Source organism: Pipistrellus hanaki, assembly GCF_964339955.1.
Source record: "Pipistrellus hanaki genome assembly, chromosome: 1".
NCBI classification, from domain to species: Eukaryota; Metazoa; Chordata; class Mammalia; order Chiroptera; family Vespertilionidae; genus Pipistrellus; species Pipistrellus hanaki.
Window position 1 is genome coordinate 115641276 of NC_140503.1, and position 24228 is coordinate 115665503.

The 24228-nt window shown below is 39.8% G+C and overlaps 1 pseudogene across 1 annotated transcript in view; it reads left to right on the top strand.

Moving 5' to 3' along the window:
* The first annotated feature begins 316 nt into the window (after positions 1 to 316).
* LOC311620775 (neurofilament light polypeptide-like) overlaps positions 317 to 24228 on the top strand; it is a 1158328-nt pseudogene continuing 1134416 nt past the window's right edge. The window contains exons 1-2 of the transcript in view: positions 317 to 329; positions 5427 to 6438. The product of the transcript in view is annotated as a neurofilament light polypeptide-like (transcript). The remainder of the gene's footprint in view (positions 330 to 5426; positions 6439 to 24228) is intronic.

The following is a 24228-nucleotide window of genomic DNA, read 5'->3' on the forward strand; positions in this document are numbered from 1 at the left end:
GAGTAAGTGTCTTGAAAGAGACCAAGAAGAGTGGAAGTAAGGAGATAAAAGGGTTAAGGATTAAGAAGGCTTCCTTACCCCTTTCATTTAATTTGGGATTGATTTCTTAAATGGTACGTAAGGAGCAGGGATTAGTCTTACTAGCAATTACTCTAAACTTAACCAGATGCCAAAGAAAATAAATTGGGTACCATAAGAATGCCAAAGTAAAATACAACTACAAAAAACAGGTTGTTATTCTACAAAGCTAGCTAGAGAGATGAAGTGAAGATTTAGTTTGGAAATATTCATCAAAAAGGAATCAAGAAAGCTAAAGATGGCCGAAACAGGTTTGGCTCAATGGATAGAGCATCTGCTTGGGGACTGAAGGGACCCAGGTTCAATTCCAGTCAAGGGCATGTACCTTGGTTGCGGGCATATCCCCAGTAGGGGGTGTGCAAGAGGCAGCTGATCAATGACTCTCTCTCATCGATGTTTCTAACTCTGTATCTCTCTCCCTTCCTCTCTGTACAAAATCAATAAAATATATTAAAAAAAAAAAAAAGAAAGAAAGCTAAAGATGAAGTTAGCAGCAAGAAATGGGGATTTGTTGAAAAACACATTAGTAAAAAAAAATGGGCTTCTTCCAAGTCCTTTAAAAACAAATTTCTCAATTCAAATAAAGTTCAGCCTCTTTTTGTTGTCAGTGAAAGTTGAGTTCTTGGAGTGCCTGGAGGAAAGGAATTTTCTGAGACCCCCTTGGAAGGATGAGGTTTCCCAGGAAGCTTCACTGATGATGTAAAACTAAGGGGGTTCTTTTCCACGGTCCCATTTCTGCCATCTCACCACAGAAGAAGTACAATCTTTTCTTCAGCAGGACTAGAATTAAGGCCACTGCTGAGAATTTCTGTTCCATATTAAAATACAGTACAAGCCAGCATATGCCTACTTTAGCTTCTTTTCCAAGTTTCAGTCCACTGCAATTGAGGTCTGCACAGCCATGTGCCACATGGCTAGGTAAGGCCACATGACCATAGAGATAACAGATAAGCTCATGAGCATGTGTGGGTCATGGAGCAAGAGAAAAGGGAACAACCCCACACACAAGCAGGAGAGAAAGAACTCTTTATTTGGTGGGGTTTAACTTTCCAAGATTTCACAGCTTGCTTGGGGCCTATCCTCTGACCAATCCATTGTTCCCCAGGCTACACCTTCCCTATGCCATCCTGACCTCACTGGACATGTGCCCATCTCTCTCTCTGATTTCATTCCCCAGTCATCTGCAGGGAAAGAACTGATGGTTCCTTGGGAAGCATGAAACCGTAGCCGCCCAGATGACCATGCCACCCATGCTTATCATGTCTAGCCTCCCCTTTGCTCTCTTCCTATTATTAATATTAATTGTTATCAAAATATATAAAAACCTAACTGACCATTGCAATGGAGTGGATGACCAAACAGGCTGCTTGGGGTGACTAGGCCAGCAGTGGGTTAGTGAGGGACGACCAAACAAACAAGCAGCAGGCTGTATGGGGCGACCAGGCTGGCAGGGTGCTAGTGAGGGGCGACCAACTGACCAAAACAGCAGGCTGTGTAGGGTGACCAGGCCTGCAGGGGGGCAATTGGGAGCTACCAGTCCAGCAGGGGGCCATTAGAGGTGACCAGGCTATTGGGGAGGGCAGTTGTGGGCAATTGGGCTAGTAGGGGTGCAGTTAGTCATAGATCAGGCTGGCTGGAGAGTGGTTAAGGGGTGATCAGGCCAGCAGGCAGGTGAGCAATTGGTAGTCAGCAATCCCAGATTGTGAGAGGGATATCTGAGGGGTCCCAGAGACTGGAGAAGGTGCAGCCTGGACTGAGAGGACCCCCCCCCCCGCCATACACAAATTTCATGCATCGGGCCTCTAGTCTATACTATTGTAATAAAAGGGTAATATGCTAATTAGACCAGATCGATGGGACATCTTCCAGACATCCAAATACCTTCTGGGCAAAGCAATGATAGGGGAGGGACAGCTAAGGCAGAGGTGGTTAGGGCCATCAGGCCAGCAAAGGAGCAAGCAGTTAGGGGCAAGATCTGGCCATTGTGGGAGAGTAAGCAATTGGGGGCAGTCAGGCTGGCAGGAGAGGGCAGTTGGGGGTGATCAGGCAAGTAAGACAGGTGAGCAGTTAGGAGCCAGTGGTCCCGGATTATGAGAGGGATGTCTGACTATTGGTAGTCGAACATCTCCCGAGGGGTCCCAGATTGGAGAAGGTGCAAGATGGGCTGAGGGACACCCCTCCTAGTGCATGAATTTTGTGCACGGAGCCTCTAGTCTAATTATAATAACACTAGAGGCCCCATGCACAAAATTTGTACAAGAGTAGGCCTTCCTTCCTCCAACTGCCAGCACCAGCTTTCCTCTGGCACCTGGGACCTGGGCTTTTCTCTGGCTGTCTGCAGGCATCTGGGACCCAGGCTTCCCTTTCATCCCTGGCTTCATCCGGAAGGTCATCCAGAAGGACATATGGTCTATTTAGCATATTTTATTAGTATAGATTATAGATTGTAACTAGCTTTGTTTTAGAATTATGAATATTTCTCTATTTAAGGCTACTGCATTTTCAAGTACTCCTGACGCTACTTTAGGTATATTTTAGGTTTAACCAAATAAGTAAATATATGCCAGAAGAAAAAAAGCCAAGTTTCTCACTGCCAGAGAAACGGGTTACATATAAGGATGGGTGGAAGTCTAAGATGTACCCAGTGGAATTAAAATAATTATACCTGTTTATGTGTTCATGAATTAAAATCTTACCTAATAATAGACAAATGTGTTAGTTGCCCATACCTCTGCTATGCCACCAACTAATCAGGAGTGATTTGCAAATTAACCCAACAAAGATAGCTGCTAATTTGCATACACAGGAGCCCAGTGATGGGGCAGGATGCTTGCATCATTGCTATGGAAATGACACAGGCGTTCTGCCCCATCCCTGTCCTCTCAGGGCCTCTGGGCAGCACGGAAAGGTGGGGCCAGAGTGGAGAGAGGCAGCTCCGGAGCCTGATTGGAAAGGGGCTGGGCCAGAGTAGAAAGGCAGTGCCCGCAGCCAGGGGAAATAAAAGCCTATTCCAGCACGAATCTTTATTCATCGGGCTTTTAGTATATACATATATTTTTTAGCTCCATAGTTCTCTCTGAGAAAAGAAAAAAAAAAAAGGCTAGAGACAAAGATACCCTGGTAGCAGTAGCACAGTAAGTGCCCAAATTATGTGTGTGTGTATATATATATATATCCCAGGCATGTGTTATATTCCTGTTCTATAGCCATACACAATACAGAAGAGCTTTCTTTCCTCCTGCCTCTTATTTCCATGTGAGAAAACAGATATTATATATATATAAATTATATATAACTACATATTCATGTAGTTTAAAAGGGGCCACATATTAAAAATGACAAGCTCAGGGGAGACTTGTATGGTGACCTTAAAAACTCAGAGACCTGAAATAAGCACTTAGGATGATGGTCTGAAATAAAACTTTTTAGCTAAAAGCTGTTCATGGTGGACAGTCATGTCCTAAGACAGAATAGAATTTTTCTCTAACAAGGACCAAACTTTATTTTAACTAAGCCTGTCTGATAAACATGCCTTTGCGATAATAAAGTAATTTTCTTTTCTGGACCCCTCAAAACATAACCACCTCACCAGAAGGGAGACTACAGATCCCCTCATTGCACTGTTATCACCTTAATTGTTGACGGTTAACTATTCTGTACCCACCTATGTGAGAGAAGTATCTGACTATCACTTTACTTTTTAACCAATCCCAAAGGTTTTCCCCCATGCACTGCTTTGCTTTCTGGCATCTCCCTAATCTATCATCAATGGATTTCATGTAACCAACTTATGTTTCCTCTTTTGATTGTAATGTATAAAATAAGGTGCAAAACTGCCATATTTTTAGAGCATTTTTTCAATCTGTTGAGGTTTTGCTTCCTGGCAATTGGCTTTACTTTACTTTGGCTCAAATAAATTTTACAGATTTGAAAGTTTCTAATGCTGACATACATAAACATTTAGGAAACTAGAAATGCATTTCCAATATAAGGCAAGCACAGCCTTGATTCTTTTTGTTTTAAAGTCTTCATGGTAACCTACACTTAGTGATTCTATCTATCTACCTACCTACCTACCTACCTACCTACCTATCATCTATCTATCTATATCTATCATCTATCTATCTATCTATCTATCTATCTATCTATCTATCTATCTATCACCAATATCTATAAAGTCCCAGGCATGTGTTATATTCCTGTTCTATAGCCATACACAATACAGAAGAGCTTTCTTTCCTCCTGCTTCTTATTTCCATGTGAGAAAACAGATATTAAATAATAGAAATAAAATATATCTTCAGATTGTGATAATTAGTGAGAAAAATGGAAATTTGTCAGAAGACAGTAATTTGATTGAGTTGATAGGGAGAAAGGGTGGTCTCATAAGTAGGATTATGAGGAATGACAAACCTCTTTTGCTCGTATATCCTAAAGGAGGATAGTCAGTAAATTTTTTCTAGCTGCTCAAGTGCATTTAAGCCCTTTGTGAACAAAGACCTAGAAGAGATTTTGGCATATTATACAAATAGTAAAGGAACCACTGAGCCTTGATCTTAAAGGGGGGTGGAGGGGGCGGATTATGAAATTTAGAGAGAGGTAGAAATAATTCTGTGAACATTCAGATTTGGACTTTCCTTCAAAACTCTAGCCAAAATTCAAAATAATCAAAGATTAAAAGTTTTCAACTTAGCACAAGAAGTAGAGGGTGAAAATTTTACTTCTATATTCCTAAAAGTAGGAATATCACCTTTTATCACATGCAGGGATATTTTACTTTGGGGAATTAAATTTCAAATATCAAAACTGAGCAGAAGTATATAATTTTTTTTTTTTCTAATTTGGATTACATAGGAATTAGTTTCCATCCCCATGCCCAAACTGAGCCTGGGAGCTCTTCCTGTCCCTATAAACTTTTGTTTTTTTTGAAAATATCTTTATTCTACCCTCATGCTTTTTAAAAAAGTTATCTTTATTGTTGAAAATTATACAGATGTACCATTTTTCCATTGACACCTTCTAGCCCACCCTAGGCCTTCATTACACTATTGTCTATGTCCATGGGTTATACATATCTACACTAATAAAAGAGAATTATGTTAATTGACCGAACCTCTGCTATGCCCACAGCCAATTGGTAGGTATATGCAAACTAACCCAACAAATATGGCGGGTAAATTTGCATATACAGGCAGGGCAGGCAACACCTGACACTGCCCTCAGGGTCCGGCCAGCAATCGGGGAACTGGGTAGGCCGGGTTTGCCAGGGTCTCCAGGATCACTGTCTGCCTCTGGGCAGCCTGCGAACATTTAATGAAGATGAGATTCCTGTGCCCTGCCCCACTGAGCCCTGTCCCTGGCGAGGAGAGGGAAGTGGGCAGTTAGGGGGCACTGGGGCTCGGAAGGAACTGGGAGCAACCTGCAGTCAAGCTACCAGGAAGAGGTGCTGAACCAAGAGGACGCCGAGGGCTGGCTGATGGAGGTGCGCAAAGGTGCAGATGCGGCGGCTCTTGCTGGGCTGAGCTCTAAAAGTGCACTGACAGCCTGACGGACAAAATCGCCTTTCTGAAGAAAGAGCATGAAGAGGAGATCGCTGAACTGCAGGCACAGATCCAGTACACTCAGATCTCCGTGGAGATGGACATGTTCTACAAGTTCGACCTCTCCACCACACTCAAGGACATCCACACCCAGTATGAAAAGCTGGTTGCCAAGAACATTCAGAATGCTGAAGAATGATACAAGAGGGCTTCACCATGCTAACCTAGAGAGCTGCCAAGAACACCTACTCGGTGCACGCCGCCAAGGATGAGGGGCCTGAGAGCCGCCACCTGCTCAAGGCCAAAACCCTAGAGATTGAAGCAAGCCGGGGCATGAATAAAGCAGCTGCAGGAGCTGAAGAATAAGCGGAACGCTGATGTTAGTGGTATGCAGGACGCAATCACCACATTAGAGAATGAGTTCAGAACTACAAAGAGTGAAATGGCATGATATTTAAAAGAATACCAGGACCCCCTCAATGTGAAGATGGCTTTGGACATTGCAGCTTACAGGAAACTCTTAGAAGGTGAGGAGACCCAGCTCAGTTTCACCAGCATCGTAAGCATAGCCAGCGGCTACTCCCAGACTTCCCAGGTCTTTGGTCAATCTGCCTATGGTGGCTTACAGACAAGCTCCTACTTAATGTCCCCTTGCTCCTTCCCTTCTTAATACACCGGCCATGTCCAGGAGGAGCATATAGAGGTGGAGGAGACCATTGAGGCTTCAAAAGGTGAGGAAGATAAGGACAAACCCCCCCCTCTGAAGGAGAAGCTGGAAAGGAGGAGAAGGAGAAAGAAGAGGCTGAGGAAGAGGAAGAAGGTGCCAAGGAAGAATGTGAGGATGCAAAAGGAGGAAGAAGGAGAAGGTGAAGGAGATAATGCTCAAGAAGCTGAGGAAAAGGAGAAAGATTAAGGTGCTGGGGAGGAACAAACAATCAAGAAGAAAGATTGAGGCCCCCTTTCCTTAATTATTTTAGGAATAATCCTCCCTAAACCAAGTCAACCCCATCACCAACCAAACAGTTGAGTTCCCAGTACTATCTGAATTAAGAAGTCAATATATATAACATTCTGAGGTAACTCAGGTTGGACATTAAATGTTATGCTATAACTTTTCTCCTTATGCAGAGTAGTTGCATAGCCTATCTAATGAAAGAATAATATGCAAATTAACCATCACTCTGCTACATCCACAAGCCATGCCCAATACCAAATCAGGAGCAAATATGCAAATAAACCCAACCAAGATGGTTGAGGCCATGGAGAGCAGGAGGGAGGCTTGGGCTTCCCCAGTGATAGAGGAAGTCAAGCTTCCCGTCTGCCCTTGCCCACCCAGGCCTCCACTTAAGGCTACAAAGTTTCAATTATAGAAGGTAAATAAATCTCAACAGAAATAGCTGCTGCCCCTGAGTGAGCAGAAGGCTTAGCTGCACTCCAGGCTACAAAGTTTCAATTGTAAAAAATAAACCCCAGATACCAGGGCCTCCTCTTGGGTCACTGGGGGGCATGGCTGGCCTGAAAACCACAACAGGTCTCTTGCCCAGGCTGCCCCATCCCCCAAGGGAACCCCCACCCTGATCCAGGACACCCTTCAGGGCAAACCAGCTGGCCCCACCCATGCACCAGGCCTCTATCCTATCTAATAAAAGAGAAATATGCAGATTGACCATCACTCCAACACACAAGATGTCTGTCCCCATGTGGTCAAAGATCCTGCCCCATGTGGACATAAGATGGCCAGCACAAAATGGCTAGCAGGGAAGGGCAGTTGGGAGGGACTAGGCCTTAAAGGGAGGGCAGTTTTGGGTGATCAGGCCAGCAAAGGTGGGGGTGGGGGGAGTTGGGGGCAATCAGGCCTGCAGGGAAAGGCAGTTGGGGGCAAATAGACTGGCAGGGGAGCAGTGAGGCATCAATCAGACTGGAAGGGGAGTGGTTAAGGGGTGATCAGGCTGGCAGACAGAAGCAGGGGCAATCAGGAAGGCAGGCAGGCAAGCAGTTGGGAGCCAGCAGTTCTGGATTGTGAGAGGGATGTCCGACTGCCCGATGGGATCGGGCCTAAACAGGCAGTCAGACATCCCTCGAGGAGTTCCAGATTAGAGAGGGTGCAGGCTGGGCTGAGGGACACACACCTCATGCATGAATTTCATGCATTGGGCCTCTAGTGTTTATAATAAAATCACATGAATTCATGAATTCACTAAGGTTAATGTTAAGCTTCATGGAAAAAATAGTTCTTTGAATATTTGGTGCTTAGAAATTAAATACTTCAAATCTGTGCAATAAACAGTAAATAAAGTTATGTTGAATGACCAAAAAAAAAAAAAAAAATACATTAGGGGCCAGGAAACATTCAAAGAACTTCCCTTCTAATCAGGAAGGGTGTATATCATTGCTACAAATACAGTATTTCCTACTACTTATAGCATATACAATGTAATGTATTAGATGACTTCCTAGCGCATGAAGTATGTATTCTCATAGAGTAATGTTGGTAGATATGTTATAGTTATGGCAGTATGTCATATCCTATCTATATTAATAAGAGGGTAATATGTTAATTAGAACATGAGACCTTGCAGATGTCCTTCCGGACAAAGCCATAGTGGTGGGGCCGAGGCAGAGGTGTCTAGGGGTAATCAGGCCAGGAGGGGAGGGCAGTGGGGGGTGAGCAGGCCAGCAGGGGTGCAGTTGGTGGCAAGCAGGCCAGGAGACAGAGTGGTTAGAGGTGATCAGGCAGGCAGGCAGGTGAGCGGTTAGGTGCCAGCAGTCTCGAATTGCCAGGGGGTTGTCCGAATGCTGGTTTAGGCCTAATCCCACAGGGTCCCAGATGGGAAGGATGCAGGCCTGGCTGAGGGACAAACCACTCCCCTCCGTGCACGAATTTCATGTGCTGGGCCATTAGTATACATATACGTCTTTGTTCAGTCTCTTCCCCTTCTTTTCTCTCCATCCCTGCTCTACCCCCACCTTCTTCTTAGATTTATCAGTCTGTTCCATGTTTCCAGTCCCTGGATCTATTTTGTTCATCAGTTTATTTTGTTTAGATTCCACCAGGAATGTGGACATATAAGTATCCTCTGGCTGCAGAAAATAAACACTATTGCCAAAAATACGATTTGTTTATAATGTGTTTAAAGCTAGCTTTTCTTTAATTTAAAAGACAAGAAGAATACTTAAAATTATTATTTTTCAATGGCTCTTAATTTTACCCTATCTTTATGAGAGCTATGGGTATGTCCTTGAACACTGTAATGGAGTATTTTAGGCCATGCTGTCCTTAATAATGCCCTCATTATTCATGGTTCTCTAAGAATAGAGGATATTAGTTAACAAATGATTATATTCAGTAACTTGGTTGCCTTTTGTGCCTTTCTTCATGGGCTAATTTTGGAAAGTCTATGATAAATGGTTTTCTGTTTCTCTTCCTCTTTAGGTTATCTCAAAATTCACTGTCTCCTGGTCTCAAGGATGATTGCAGAAATATGACCACAAAATAATGGCTTCTCATTATACCTGGAAGCCGTAGGAGTATAGTATTTATAATCTCATTATCTCAATGGATAGTTGTGGCTGTGCATATGCTCTCATTATCTCTACTGGGGATTGTAATGATATATATAGTCTCATTTACTGTGCTGTGGTATTGGAGAGTTACATGTAAAATTGAGTGTTCTACACTGTTAGCAATATGAGGTGGGTGGATAACTGGTTGAACATGTACCTAACTTCTTTTTTTCCCTTAGAGTTTCCATTTGGTATTTTTCCTTTATAGTTTTATTAGAAAATTCTGACAATAGTAGACAAAAAGAAAATGAAGTGAATAAAAATACTGAAGAAAACATGAGTTTAGAAAAGATGACACAAACTATCAATATTATGAATGATACCTTCCACTTCCCTCTGCCCCTCCATGTATGAGATTATCATTCAAGTAAAATATAGATGAACAATAACACTGTAATAACTTCACATGACAAAGAAATATTTTATTTTTAAACCTTCCTGTTCTCATTTAAATCCATTAGATATCAGCTTTATTAGATAGTGAATTATAGAAAACTGGAGGCCCAGTGCATGAAATTCATGCATGGGAGGGTGTGTACCTCAGCCCAGCCTGCACCCTTTCCAATCTGGGACCCCTCAAGGGATATCCAACTTCCCAATAGGATCAGTCCTAAACAGCAGTTGGACATCCCTCTCATAATCCAGGACTCTGGCTCCCTACTGCTTGCCTGCCTGCCTTCCTGATTGCCTCTAACTTCTTCTGCCTGCCAGCCTGATCACCTCCTAACCACTCCCCTGACAGCCTGATTGATGCCTCACTGCTCCCCTGCCAGCCTGTTTGCCTATAACTTCCCTTCCCAGCAGGCCCAGTTGCCCCTTACTGCCCTCCCCTGCAGGCCTGATCTCCCATCACTGCCCTCCCTTGCAGGCCTGGTCCCTCCCAAATGCCCTCCCCTACTGGCCATCTTCTGGCGACCATCTTGTGTCCACATGGTGGCAGCCATCTTTGACCACATGGGGGCAGCCATCTTGTGTGTTGGAGTGATGGTCAATTTGCATATTATTATTTTATTAAATAGAATAGAGGCCTGATACATGAGTGGGAGCCAGCTGGTTTGTTCTGAAGGGTGTCCAGAATCAGGGTGGGGGTTCCCTTGGGGCATAGGGCAGCCTAGGCAAGGGTCCTGTGGTGGTTTGCAGGCTGGCCGTTCCCCTTGGTGACGCAAGTGGAGGCCCTGGTATCTGGGATTTATTTATCTTCTATAATTGAAAAATTGTAGCTTTAAGTGGAGGCCTGGGCCTGCCAGGGTGTGTGGAAAGCTTGGCTTCCTCTATTGCTGGGGAAACTCTAGCCTTCTTCTCATTCCATGGCTGCAGCCATCTTGGTTGGTTAATTTGCATACTTGCTCCTGATTGGCAGTGGGAATGGCCTTTTAGTGTAGCGGAGTGATTGTTAATTTGCATATTATTCTTTTATTAGATAGGATACCCTTTCCTTATAATAATTCTAAATGAAACAGTTTTGTTTGGAACAGTTTTGTAAATGTGATGTTAAACAATCTTATAGCAGTTTCAGAGTGGAAATAAAGCTCAGAGAGAAGGACAAAAAATAATATAATAATTAATAATGAAATAATAATACAAGAATAACAATTGTACACATACTTTATTACTGTATTACTTATTGATGAATTATTATGTTATTTATTTGTATTATTTGTCTTTTCACATGAACAGCTCTAAACCTACTTTTGCCTACCCCTGTATATTTCCAAGCAGCCTGCTAATTTGCTATACAAACAAATCTCGTAAGCTCAATTTTATCCACTTTTTTTGAGAAATTTAATAATTACTTAGTCTCATGACTTTTAAGAAAAAGGAAGTAGATACACAAATGTAGACAATTTTACTATAACTGGTAGGTTCAACTCACTAGCCTTGAGAATAATTAAATCACTTCTCTTTTTAATATTTACACTAAATTCATTGCTCACATTAATAGGATATTCGTTTTTTTGGCTTGGAAGTCCCCACCTCATTTTTGTTCTTATAAATATCCAGAGACTAATCCTCTTCCTAAATTCATGGTAAAGAGAGAACTAGAGAATTAAACATGTTTGGCTATTATTCACTCATGCAAGTTTTGCTATGGAAGATACTTTGCCTCTACTGAGTTAGTCCAAGTCTCTGTGCAGGTTGTAGACTTCCTGTCTTGCATTCAACAAACAGTGGCTATCTGACTAGTCCCAAAAGTCAATAAGTCTTTAGTTTACTTTCAAATGGAAATATCACTCAGTGTTCTCTTTAGTGACAAGCAGTACCAGACTCAACCCTACTCTACTAGCTGTCATCCACTAATCATACTCACACACAACTACTTGAACTTAAAGTTAGTCCCAGCTTTACTCCAGTTATATCCAAGATAAACTGCCATTTCCAGGCCCTAGGACTTCATTCTCATTCACCCATCCATCAGAGAGTTCCTAATATACTGAACCCAATTGAGAGGTTCCTACTCTTCAACTCTGCTCCCAGTGAGCATGTAGGCAGATATCTTTAACACTTTTCAGGAGACCAAGTAGTGTTGAGTGGTAAGATTTTAATTAACACAAAATACCTTGTAATTCCTTTCTCCAGTCCAATGACTGTTTTCAGACCCTATTTCTACAAAACTGAACTGTTCATTCTAGTGATCCTTTAGAAGAGACTGTGGGACATCTCTCTCCTAGTGATATTCTAATAAAAGTCTGGCAAATTAAATGGGTGATCTTTCTACATAAGACTGCACTAAGCAGATATTACTCCTTATTAAATTATTTTTCTTATGGAGAATTAAGAAGTGATGAAAGGTGATATTACTTAAAAAATATCCAACTTTATATTTAATTTATTCTAACATTAGCAGTACAGTTTATCATTAAAAATTATTTATTGGTTAACCACTAGATACACATACCAGTGAATACAACAGCCAAAAGCTGTCATCTTAGGGTTTACTTACTGGTGGAATATGAAAGACAGTAAACAAATTAAGCAAATTACATATATTTAAAAATGCAAAGTGCTATGGGAAATAAAAGAGCAGAATAATAGAGAGCAAAGTGTAGCAGGAAAGAGCTGTAATTTAAACTACAGTAAGATAATCTGAGTAGATATCCTTGAAAAGCAAGCCTGAGGATGGACAAGAAATTAGCCACAGGTCTGGCTGATAGAAAGCATTTCAGAAAAAGGTGCTATCAGAATAGAGCCTCTTTATTTTACAACTCTTAAATGCCATATACGGGATGTGTAAGCTTTCAAATATGTATAAAGAAAGTGCAGAACTCTGGACATGGGGTTTGGGGAGGCTATTTATAAATTTACTCTTGTTGAATATCACCCAATTTCAAAACATTTGTTGTTCTGTAAAACAATTCTTTGTGAACTAGGCACCATTAATTTTTGTTAAAGGAATGCTACTTTATTCACATTTCAAGCAATGAAATCTCGGTCCCAGAAAATTAAGAAATCTGAACAGCATCTACACTTTTTATATAATTAGTCTACTTATAATAAAATTGTAATCTCTATATTCTCTTGTAATTTAAAATGTCTGTTTGTCTCATTTTGTCTTTAGACAGTAATATTATCCTCATTTATGAATTTTATCATAAACTTTTAAACTATATATATTTCAGTGAAATATACTATTTTATTGTACTTCTTATAAACTCTAGTTGGTTAGCAAGTCTGTTAGTGAACAGCTCTCAGTTAATATATACTGAGTGGCCAGATTATTATGACCACCTGACATTTGTAGGCAAATTATCTGCACACTGCTTCGTATGGGATAAGGAAGCTGAAGGCCTGTTCAAACATCTTTGCTGTCTGCACTTACCAAGATAAAATGTCTCCAATTCACACAGGAACACAAGGATTGGACAGTCAAGCATTGGATAAAAGTTATGTGGTCCAATGAATCACGTTTCCAGTTCCATCCTGCAGATAGCAAAGTTAGAATTTGGCAGAAACAGCATGAAAGCATGCACCCTACATGCATGAGTACAACCCTTCATGCTGGTGGGGGCAGTGTTATGGTTTGGGGCATGTTTTTCTGGCATGAATTAGGCCCTATAGTTCCTGTGGAACAATGTCTGAATAGCACAACATACCTAAGTATTGTTGCTGATCCATTTCATCCTATCATGTTGATGTCATATTCCAATGAAGATGGCTCCTTCCAATAAGACTATGTGCCATGCCATGGTGCTCATCTTGTGCAGGAGTGGTTTCAAGAACATGAGGGAGACTTTACCTTGCTTAGGTGACCCCCCACAATCACCAGATCTCAATTCAATTGAGCATTTGTGGGACAAAGTTAAAAGCCATCAGGCAGCTGGTTCCACAACCATCAAATCTCACAGAACTGGACAGTGCTATTTATCAGGCATGGTGTCAAATTCCTCGTATCGCCTTTCAACATCTCATGGAGTCAATGCCAAGAAGAATCACTGCAGTATTGGAGGCAAAAGGTGGCCCAACGAAATACTGATGGGTGGTCATAATCTGGCCACTCAGTGTACACACCACACATTGGATTTGATTTCTAAGTGGGATCTATCCATGCTTTGATGCATAGCCACAGATCACACCATTAGCTGATTGAAGAGGCTTTGTTTCTCTACACAAAAATAACCATCACCTTGAAATTTGTATCTGTCATTCTCACATATTTCTATAATTACTAGAGGCCCAGTGCATTAAATTCGTTGGGGTTGCTTGGCCTGGACTCTGTCTTCTCATAATCCGGAACCCCACAGGGGATGTAGCACTGTGTGAAGCAGCAGGTGGCTGGGTGGATCCCAAGCCGGGCTCAGTGATCAGCGATCTGTGCTGCTAACCACTCACTGTTCCTAACCACATCTCAGTTCGCTCCTTAGCACTACTGCAGAGGCGGGAGAGGCTACTACCACTGCTACTGCACTCGCCAACCATGAGCCCAGCTTCTGGCTGAGCAGTGCTCCCACTGTGGGAGTGCACTGGCCACCAGGGGGCAGCTCCTAATTGAGCATAGTATGTCTCTTGGTGGTCAGTGCACACCATAGCAACCGGTCATTCCAGTCATTTCATTATAATGGTCACTTAAGTTTTGAGATATATAATATATACTAATAAAAGCTTAGGTGGCCCTCACGTGCAATGTTGTTGTTACAAGCAGGCCATCACAAGATGACCACCACAAGATGGCTATGCGCACTGCGGAGGCAGGCCCTGCAGCTGCTCTGTGCAGTGAGGCCTGTGGGTCCCATGGTTCTGCATGGTGCAGAGAAGGCCAGACCCAGCGTCTCTACTGCCTCATGTGGAGGAGGCAGGTCCCAGAGGAGGAGAGGGTTGTGGCTTGGGAGGGCAGTGTGGGCAATCAGGCCAGCAAGGGAGGGCAGTTGGGGGTGATTGGGCAAGCAGGGGAGCAGTTAGATGTCAATAAGGCCAGCAGGAGAGAGGTTAAGGGGTAATCAGGCAGGCAGGCAGGTGAGTGGTTAGGAATCAGTGGTCGCAGATTGTGAGAGGATGTAGGCCAGGCTGAGGGGCGCCCTCTTGTGTATAAATTTTATGCACCAGGCCACTAGTGTGATATACTTTTATATACTGATAAACCAGTACATTTGTTTACACTAGCATCTCCACAAACACAAAGGTAATGCGTTGCACTATGATATTATAACAGCTACAACATCAAAGGCAGTAGGACATTTTGGCTCCATTATAATCTTATGGGACCACTGTTCTATATTCAGTCCTTTGTTGACCAAAACATCATTAAGTGATGCATGACTATACATAATAATGATTTTTTATTTATATACATTAAAAAATGATCCCTGTGATAAGACTAGTCAGTATCTCATCCTATACATAGTTATTACAATGTTATTCACTATATTACCTAAGATGTACATTATATCCTTATGACTTATCCATAATATAAAAATCCAGGGACTGAAACAACCAGACAACCAAACAGCAGGCTGCATGGGGAAACCAGGCCAGCTGGGGGGGTCAGCAAGGGGTTGGCAGGCAGAGGTGGTTAGGGGTGACCAGGCTGGCAAGGGGGTCAGTTAGGCGCAAACAGGCCAGTGTGGGAAGGGCAGTTAGGGGTGATCAGGCAGGCAGGCAGGCAGATGAGCAGTTAGGAACCAGTGGCCTAGGATTGTGAGAGGGATGTTCAACTGCCAGTTTAGGCCCAATACCCTGAGATGTCTAGGATTGGAGAGGATGCAGGCTGGCTGAGGGTACCCCCCAACCCATCCACGAATTTCATGCACCAGGCTTCTAATTTTATAATTAGAAGTGCATACCTATTATACCTCTACCTATTTTGTACACCCTGCACTATCTCCCTTCTCTGTTTTTATGAGTTTCTTTCTTGAATCTATTATTCAGTTCCTCTTTTGGTTTGTTTAGTCCAGTGGTCAGGAAACTCATTAGTCAACAGAGCCAAATATCAAGAGTACAATGATTAAAATGTCTTTTGAGAGCCAAATTTTCTAAACTTAAACTTCTTCTAACACCACTTCTTCAAAATAGACTTGCCCAGGCCATGGTATTTTGTGGAAGGGCCACACTCAAGGGACCAAAGAGCCACAGTTTGCCAACCACAAGTTTAGTCTTTTACTCTGTTTTTTGTTTGTTTGTTTGTTTGTTTGTTTGTTTTTGTATGTTTTTTAAGATTCCACATATAAGTAAAATCCTATGGTATTTGTCTTACTTCATCTAACTTATTTCACTTAACCGAATATCCTTTAAAGCCATTCTTGTTGTTGCAAATAGCAAGATTTCATTATGTTTATGGCTAAATAATTTTCCTTTGTGTACTTATATAACTTTTTTATCCATTCATTTGCCAATGAGAACCTAAGTTACTTCCATATCTTGGCTATTTTAATAATAACATAATGAGCATAGTGGTGAATATATCTCTTTGAAATAGTGTTTTGTTTTCTTTGAATAAATACCCATACGCAGAATTGCTGGATCATATGTTAGTTCTACTTTTAATTTTCTGAGGAATCTCTTTACTGTTTTTCAGAGTGGCTGAAGCATTTTACATTCCCACCAATAGTGTGCAGGGGTGCCCTTTTCTCCACATCATTGCCAATGTTTTTTATCTTAGTGATAATAGCTATCATGACAGGTGTGACGTGATATCTCGTTGTGGTTTTGATTCTTATTTCCATGATCATTAGTTATGTTTAACATCTTTTCATGTTTATTTTCAAGTGCTCTGCCCATCTCTGAGTAGGGTAAATTGTTGTTTTATACACACACACACACACACACACACACACACACACACACACACCGTATTTTCCGGCGTATAAGACGACCCCTAATTTTACAGTTAAAACATAGGTTTAGGCCTATATTCGCTGTATAAGACTACCCCTCACTTCCGAGGCAACACCAGTTCTTTTTTTAATAGATTGCCTCTCTAACTCAGCCAATCCAAGCAGGCTTTTTATGCATGCAAATTATACATGTTCTGTACCCGAAGCTACACTGTGCTCTAGTACAAAGCCTGCTCGGATTGGCCAGAGTCAGAGAGGCGGTCTATTAAAAAAGAACTGGTGTTGCCTCAGAAGTGGGGGTAGTCTTATACAGCGAATATAGGCCTAAACCTATGTTTTAACTGTAAAAATTAGGGGGTCGTCTTATACGCCGGAAAATACGGTGTGTGTGTGTGTGTGTGTGTGTGTGTGTGTGTGTGTGTGTGTGTATTTTTTTTAATATGTTTTTATTCATTTCAGAGGGGAAGGGAGAAGGAGAGATAGAAACATCAACGATGAAAGAGTCATTGATTATCTGCCTCTTGCATTTCCCCCACTGGGAATCGAGTCCAAAACCAGGGCATGTGTCCTGACCTCCTGGTCCATAGGTTGACGCTCAACCACTGAGTCACTCTAGTCAGGCAGTGTTTTATATATTTTAGATGTCAGCCTGTTTCGAATGTATGATTTACAAATAACTTTTCCTATTTAGTAGGTTGCCTTTTCTGTCTTCGTAATGGTTTTCTTTGCTGTGCAGAAATTTTTAGATTTATGTAGTCCCATTTATTGTTTTTTTGTTGCCCTTACTTGAGGAGACTGGTCCAAAATATTGATAAAACCATTGTCAAAGTGTTTATTGTCTATTATTTGTTCTAGGAGTTTTAGGTTTTAGGTCTTACAGTCAAGTTTTTAATCCATTTTTAGTTTATTTCTGTATATCGTGTAAGAGAGTGCTTCTATTTCATTGTTTTGAATGTAGCTCTCCAGTTTCTCCAATACCATTTATCAAGGGGACTGTCTTTTCCTCATTCCATATTCTTGCCCACTATGTCATAGGTTTGTTTCTGGCCTCTTTACTCTATTCCATTTATTTATAACTGTGTGTCTTTTTTCATGCTTGTACCATACTCTATTGATTAGTAAAAGTTATAAGATAGCTAAAAGTCAGGAACTGTGATGACTCCTGCTTTATTTATTTATTTTTTTTCTTCCTCAAGACTCATTTGGCTATAAGGAATCTTTGTGTTTCCATATAATTTTTAGAATCCTTTTTTCTAGTTCTGTGGAAAGTGTCATTGGTATTCTAATAAAGATTGTGTTGAATCTGTTGATTGCTTTGAATAGAATGAAAATTTTAACAATATTAATTCTTCCAATTGATGAATATAGTTTATCTTTTTATTTACCTATGTTATCTTATAGTTTTCAGAGTACAGGTCCTTCACCCCCTTGGTTAAATTTATTTCTAGGTACTATATTTAATTCATTTTGATGCAATTTTAAATCAGTCTCTTTTCTTAATTTATCTTTCTTATAACCTGTTACTAGCACATAGAAATGTAACCAATTTCTGTACATTAATCCTGTATCCAGTGACTTCACTAAAACAATTTATTAGTTCTAACTGGTTTGTGATGGAGTATTTACTGTCTTCTATATATAGTATCATTCATCTGCAAGTAGTGACAGTTTTAGTTATTTCCAATTTAGATGACTTTTATTTTTTTATTTTTTTAATGGATAATCCATAGTGAAAGTCAGATTATTTTTGTTTTGTTTTGTTTTTGTCAATTCTTACCCAAGAATATTTTCCCAATGATTGTTATAGAGCATGAAAGGGAGGGAGGGAGACAGAGAGAGAGAGAGAGAGAGAGAGAGAGAGAGAGAGAGAGAGAGAGAGAGAGAGAGAGAGAGAGAGAGAGAGAGACATTGATGTGTGAGACATGTCGTTTAATTGCCTCCCTTATATATTCTGACCAGGGCTGGGATGGAGCCTGTAGTCAAGGTACCTGCCCTTGATCAGAATCGAACCTGGGACACTTCAGACTTCAGTCCAAGAAACAATGCTCTACCCACTGGCTAGGGCTGATTTTTGTTTCTTTATCTTGCCTAATTGCTGTGACTAACTCTTCTAATACTATGTTGAATAAAAGTGGCAATTAGTGATCTTCCTTATGAAACAGGAATTTTAGGGGAACATAGGCAGGTTTAGGGAATTTTTAGAATTGGGGTCTATGGAAAAAAAAAAAAACACAGGACTACAGGTGGGGAGAAGGTATATTTCCATAGAAAAGGGAAGCTGCCAGTCTAAGGGAATAGTGACCAGTCAGAGGGGATATCAATGCACCAGGATCTGCAGCCTTTATAAGCCATAAGAAAAGGGAACCCAGTGGGACCCTTTCCCCTGTCCAGGTTGTGGGAATCTGTACTTATTCTTCAATAAATCTCCACCTTTGTTATACTACCCTTTGTACGTGGATTCATTCTTTGACTCTGGCAGACAAAGAATCCTCATTCCAGTCCAAGAATTCCATTTCACTTGTCTTGTTCCTGAACTTAGAGGAAAAGCTTTTAGCTTTTCACTGTTGAGTAGGTTGCTAGCTGTGGGTTTGTGTAAATGGCCTTTTTTGTGTTCAGGAAGGTATGGGGAAAGGAAGGCATTCTATAATCCTATGATTGGGTCTCAGTGTTTTTTGAGCCTGTGCCTCTGGACTATGAACTATGGACTCTTCTCCTCAGGTGAGACAAGTATTTCCCAAGTAGTTAGACTATGATACAATCGCAACAGGTCAAGCTCTGGTCATTTTGTCCCAAGATCAGACCTCATCAAGAAGAACAGAATGATCTGGTATATTTCCAAATGCTTCATTTTCCCTTCTCTATCCTAGAAGCATAAACAGACAATTATCCGATGTTCACTGTGTGAATATCACAGAGCTCTGAGAGGCCAAACTCACAAAAGTGTGGAGTCTCCCCAACAACTGGGTCACCTTGCAGTTTTAATCTCCCATTTTTACAGCCTAAACCTCCAGAAATTAATCAATTATAGTGCAAGTTTCCCTAACCTGGCACTCATTCTGTGGAAGCTTCAGCCAGTAAGCTTCTGCTTCGGTAATTTGTGATTCTCTGTATTAGCCTGCTATTCTCTCCAATCTGGAGGCAGCCGTTTACTCTATGGCCTCATTTCTCTATGGATCTAAAGAGCATTATTGCTTTATCTTGTGAAGCTTAGTATTTGCTGTTAGGATGGAGTGGGTATTGTTAAGATTTTTATATAACAGACCAGACACTGGAAAACTACTTGAGATTTTTTCAGAAATATATTAATCTTAATAGAAAGAGAAAGTGTCTTTGTCACTTGCCCCTAAATATCCTTCTGCCTGCTTTTTAATCTGTTCAGAATACGATTGTTGGAACTGCTTCAGCCATCTTACAACCAGGATGGAAGACATTGCTGACATACTAAGGAGGGCAGATCAGAAAGATGAAAGAAATTTGGGCCCCAAATTATCTCTGTACTATCGCTGAGACTGTACACCTCTGGGATTCCTGTTATGTCAGATAAAAATAAGCCTGTGTTGTCTACGTCAACTTTTTACTCTGTTGCTTTGCAGCTAGATTTAGTTTAACTGCTAGGCTTTAAAAAAGTCCAATATTAAACTAGCTGATTTATGGAATTGTAGCTTCTTTATTTCAAATTGTTAAAGCAGTCACCCCTCTGTGTTCTGTTTCATCTCTGTTATCCTCCCCAAGATGCTATGTGGGGATATAGGAAATATTACTATGGTCTCAAGGTATCTCCACATAGTCACTGTTGACTTTTTCTCTGTTTGAGAATAGTTTATTCTTTATTAGTTCAGCTAGCTCCATGGGTTCTACCTGATTCTGTCCCACTTCAACTATTGCTGATGCTTCAGATCCCCTGAGATGGCTATGATGTCTCTTCAAACCCTACAGAATGATTCCCTTAAGCTGTCTATCACAGAATCACATCTTGCTATAAAACATATGAGGGAACTACTCGATACTTTTTGTATCTCTTTGAAACTAATGAAGTCCATCGGTGACTCAAGAAAGGCAAAATAAAGCAATCATGGTGGTTAAACACTCTATAGTATAGGTAATATTCAGGTGTACATATCCCATCTTATCATAGTTGTCAGTTTCCATAATACAAAACAAATGGCTAGGGAATAAAATGATCCTCATTTCTTTGATGTTCCCATTGATGATTTTAATACTCCCTCCTTTTAGTAACATCAGTCCTTATAAGAGAGATAAGGGCACATTTCTCTCACTATCTGAAACCCTCTTTCCATGTTACTTATCTTAAAATGTATTTCTCTTTTCACCTGGACTTCCTTAACATCATATCTTCCATACTCTTACTCCTTTTCAAGTGTTATGCTATTAAAATAGCATGGAGGAATACAATTTATGGGGATAAAAATGTAAAGGCTTAGTACAATAGTTAAACATTGTAAGATATTATTCCATTTACTCAAGGAACTTAAATTGATAAAGGTTAAGTTAATAAGCTATTTTATTTATCTTTTCAATAAAATAGTGGATAAGTAAAAAATCTAAAGGGAATGCTTTATAACTCACAGAGGAAACCAAAGGTAAATCAATAGGTAATGAGAACCAATGTTATCTCTTCTGGGTATCAAGAATTGCTAGTAGTATCCTATATAATAAAAGCCTAATATGCAAAGAGTCTGGTCATCTGGTCAGCCATTCAACCAATCAAAGCAAAATATGCTAATGATATGCTAAGACCACTCAAGTGCTTGAGTTGATATGACATGCACTGGCCACCAGGGAGCAGACAGTTGTTCTGGTAGGTGAGTTTGCTGCTAGGGTCCAGGTGATTGGGACTGAGTGAGATGAGCCAGACATGCCATGAAGCCCTCCCATAGTCCTTATCCAGCTGGCCAACTTTGTGCATCCTTCCCTGGCCCCAATAGTGCCCTGGTGAGGTCCCTTGGCCTGGCCTGCACCTTCTCGAAATCCAGGCTGAGGCCCTCCCTTTTCCCCTAGTGCACAAATTTTGTGCACCAGGCCTCCATAAGTAAGTTTGAATTTTTCTCAGTAGTTTTAAATTCAGTTGACTCAAATTTCAAATTCCCATGGAAGAAGGTCAGCTTGGTCCAGTTTGGATTTTATTCTCATTCCTTAGCTGAGACAAGATTTTGGAGAAATTTAGTAGATCAAATTGGAGAAGGATAATTTCCCACATACAAAAATCAAGGTGCTCTTTGTTTTTTTATTGTTTTAAAATGTATTTTTATTGACTTCAGAGATGGAGGGAGAGGGAGAGATAGAAAAAATCAATGAGAAGAGAAAATCATTAATTTCTGCCTCTTGCATGATTCCCACCAGGGATCAAGCCTGCAACTCGGTCATGTGCCCTGACCGGGAATGGAACCATGGCCTCCTGGTTCATAGGTCCATGTTCACCCTCTGAGCCATGCAATCAAGGCCTGTTTTAAGAAAGCTAACAGATGGTGGGCAACAAAAATGACAAACATCTATTACATGAAGATAGCTTTGAACAAGGAAGATTTCTCAATATCTTTCATCCTTTGAAAATTTTCCATACTCAGTAATCCTTAACACAATGCTACTGTCATTTCCTCTAGGGCATAAGATACAGTTCCACATCAGAGAGCAAGTAGAAATAAGGATCATTTTACAATCAACACATTTTATTTCCTATTCATATTAGTTGATGCCAAAGGATCTCAGAAACATTAGGGCCCAACAAAATTGCACAATTCAAAATCACATACAAAATATGAATTTAGTTTTAGGAACATTTCACCATCATCATTTAAAAATAACCACATATTACTTATCTACTTATAGGTAAAGAAGCAAAAAATTTTAGTGTCAGTTACATATATAATAGAGAATTATGGCAATAGAGTTTAAAGACCTGGGGTTTGTTACTTGACTGTTCTTCACTCAGTTTTCTAATATGTAAAATTGTGACAATAATTGTGTTTCTGTGTATTATAGGAATCAGGAAAAAACAAGATAGTGAAAAATAATATGATTAGACTACAAACTATGCTCCTTACCATTAATACTAAAAGTTTGCATTAAAATAATGCAAGATAAATGAAGACTTTTATCAAAAAGTCATACACTAAATAGGACATATAAAATACATTATAAAAGGAATCTTTCACAATTTTTGAATCAACATTTTTTTCATAACTCACTCAAGGCTAACCTAACTTCGAAATATTAAATTGGATCATTAATTCTACTTCTTCCCCTGAAGAGGAAACATTTAGTAAATTTAAAATATATATATATTTTTTCTCTTCCTGAAAGAAAGATAATTAACTGCCAGAGATGCAAAAACATAAGACATATCAAAGATATGTATCAACATACCAAAAGAGAAAATATAGTATTTTTCTCTTTCTATAATCCAGAGTTACTCAAATTTTATATAATCAAGAGTAAAATAAACTTTTATATTTTGCTGCCAATATTTCACAAAGAATATAAAGGGATTTTCTCCTTTCTTATACAAGTGTTTGGCAGATGAAACCCCTACAATATTATGAACAGGAGCCTTAAATTACATTCCAAGGCAAAACAGATCTCTCTAGAGTAGGTGATGTTCTAGGACCTCAGAAATTTACAGTTTTAAGAAGTTCTACCTTAGAGTATCCATTTTTCAGTCTGTCCCTAATGCCAATATATAAGACACAAGCAATTTATAATGCAGTAAACAGACACTCACATTGTCCTTTTTTTGCTGAGAAGTTTAAACAAGGCCACTGAAACAATGACACCCTGAAAATAACCTCTTTCATCTTGTGTATAAGCAATCAATATTAAGACACTGGAATGACTATAACACCAAGATAAGTAGTTTGAAATATCTTGCTCTATTTGCTATAGAAATAACAGCATGAATAATAATCTAGAATATGGAAATATATTATAGGTATATAAAACATGACAATGTACATATTCCTATATGAGATAAAATGCAAATAAATGAATGAAATGATGATTGCACTATAAGTCATGGGACAAAAACTACATGAACAAATAAGTAAATAATTAAATGGCTCATCTAGTTGTTTTGGCTACCCAAAATCAAGCAACATTTTTTTTCATAGATTTATCATTTAATAAATGATTGTGAAATGTATTTGTTATTTACATTTGTATGTGTAATGTACAAATCCTAAATTTTTCAAAACCTTTTTTTATTTTTTCTAAAATAAATGAGACCTACTTCATTAAAAATATGATTTAATCACACTTCATTTCATATAAATGAAATATATTGTTGACTAAATATCTCCTAAGAATAGCATGAGTTATATTTGGATTTGCAACACAACAAACTCATTAAAAAGGAGTTATAACTTTAAAGAAAACCTTTTTCAAAATAACAATATTCAATAAAGGAATTTTTATAAGGGAAGATAGCAACACTACTTATTAGACATTTATGGGTGTGCTTTGTAAGGGTAGATAGTGAAGTATGGAGTCATGTTCCTAAGGAATACAAAAGAAAGATATATTTTAAATTAGGATTTTATCTAGAATTTGCAAAAGCTGTGCAATTTGTATATGTACTATATACTCAAAGAAGAATAAACTGATATCCAAGGAGCAAAAATGTCATTGGTCTGTACTGCAGCAGAGGTGCTTGTATATAGCTGCTTTTGTTAAACTAAATGGAACTATCAGCAAGTCTCAATTAATGATCAATAAATTAAAATATTATAAAATAATATCAGTAGCTCTCATTTATTATCTAATATTTA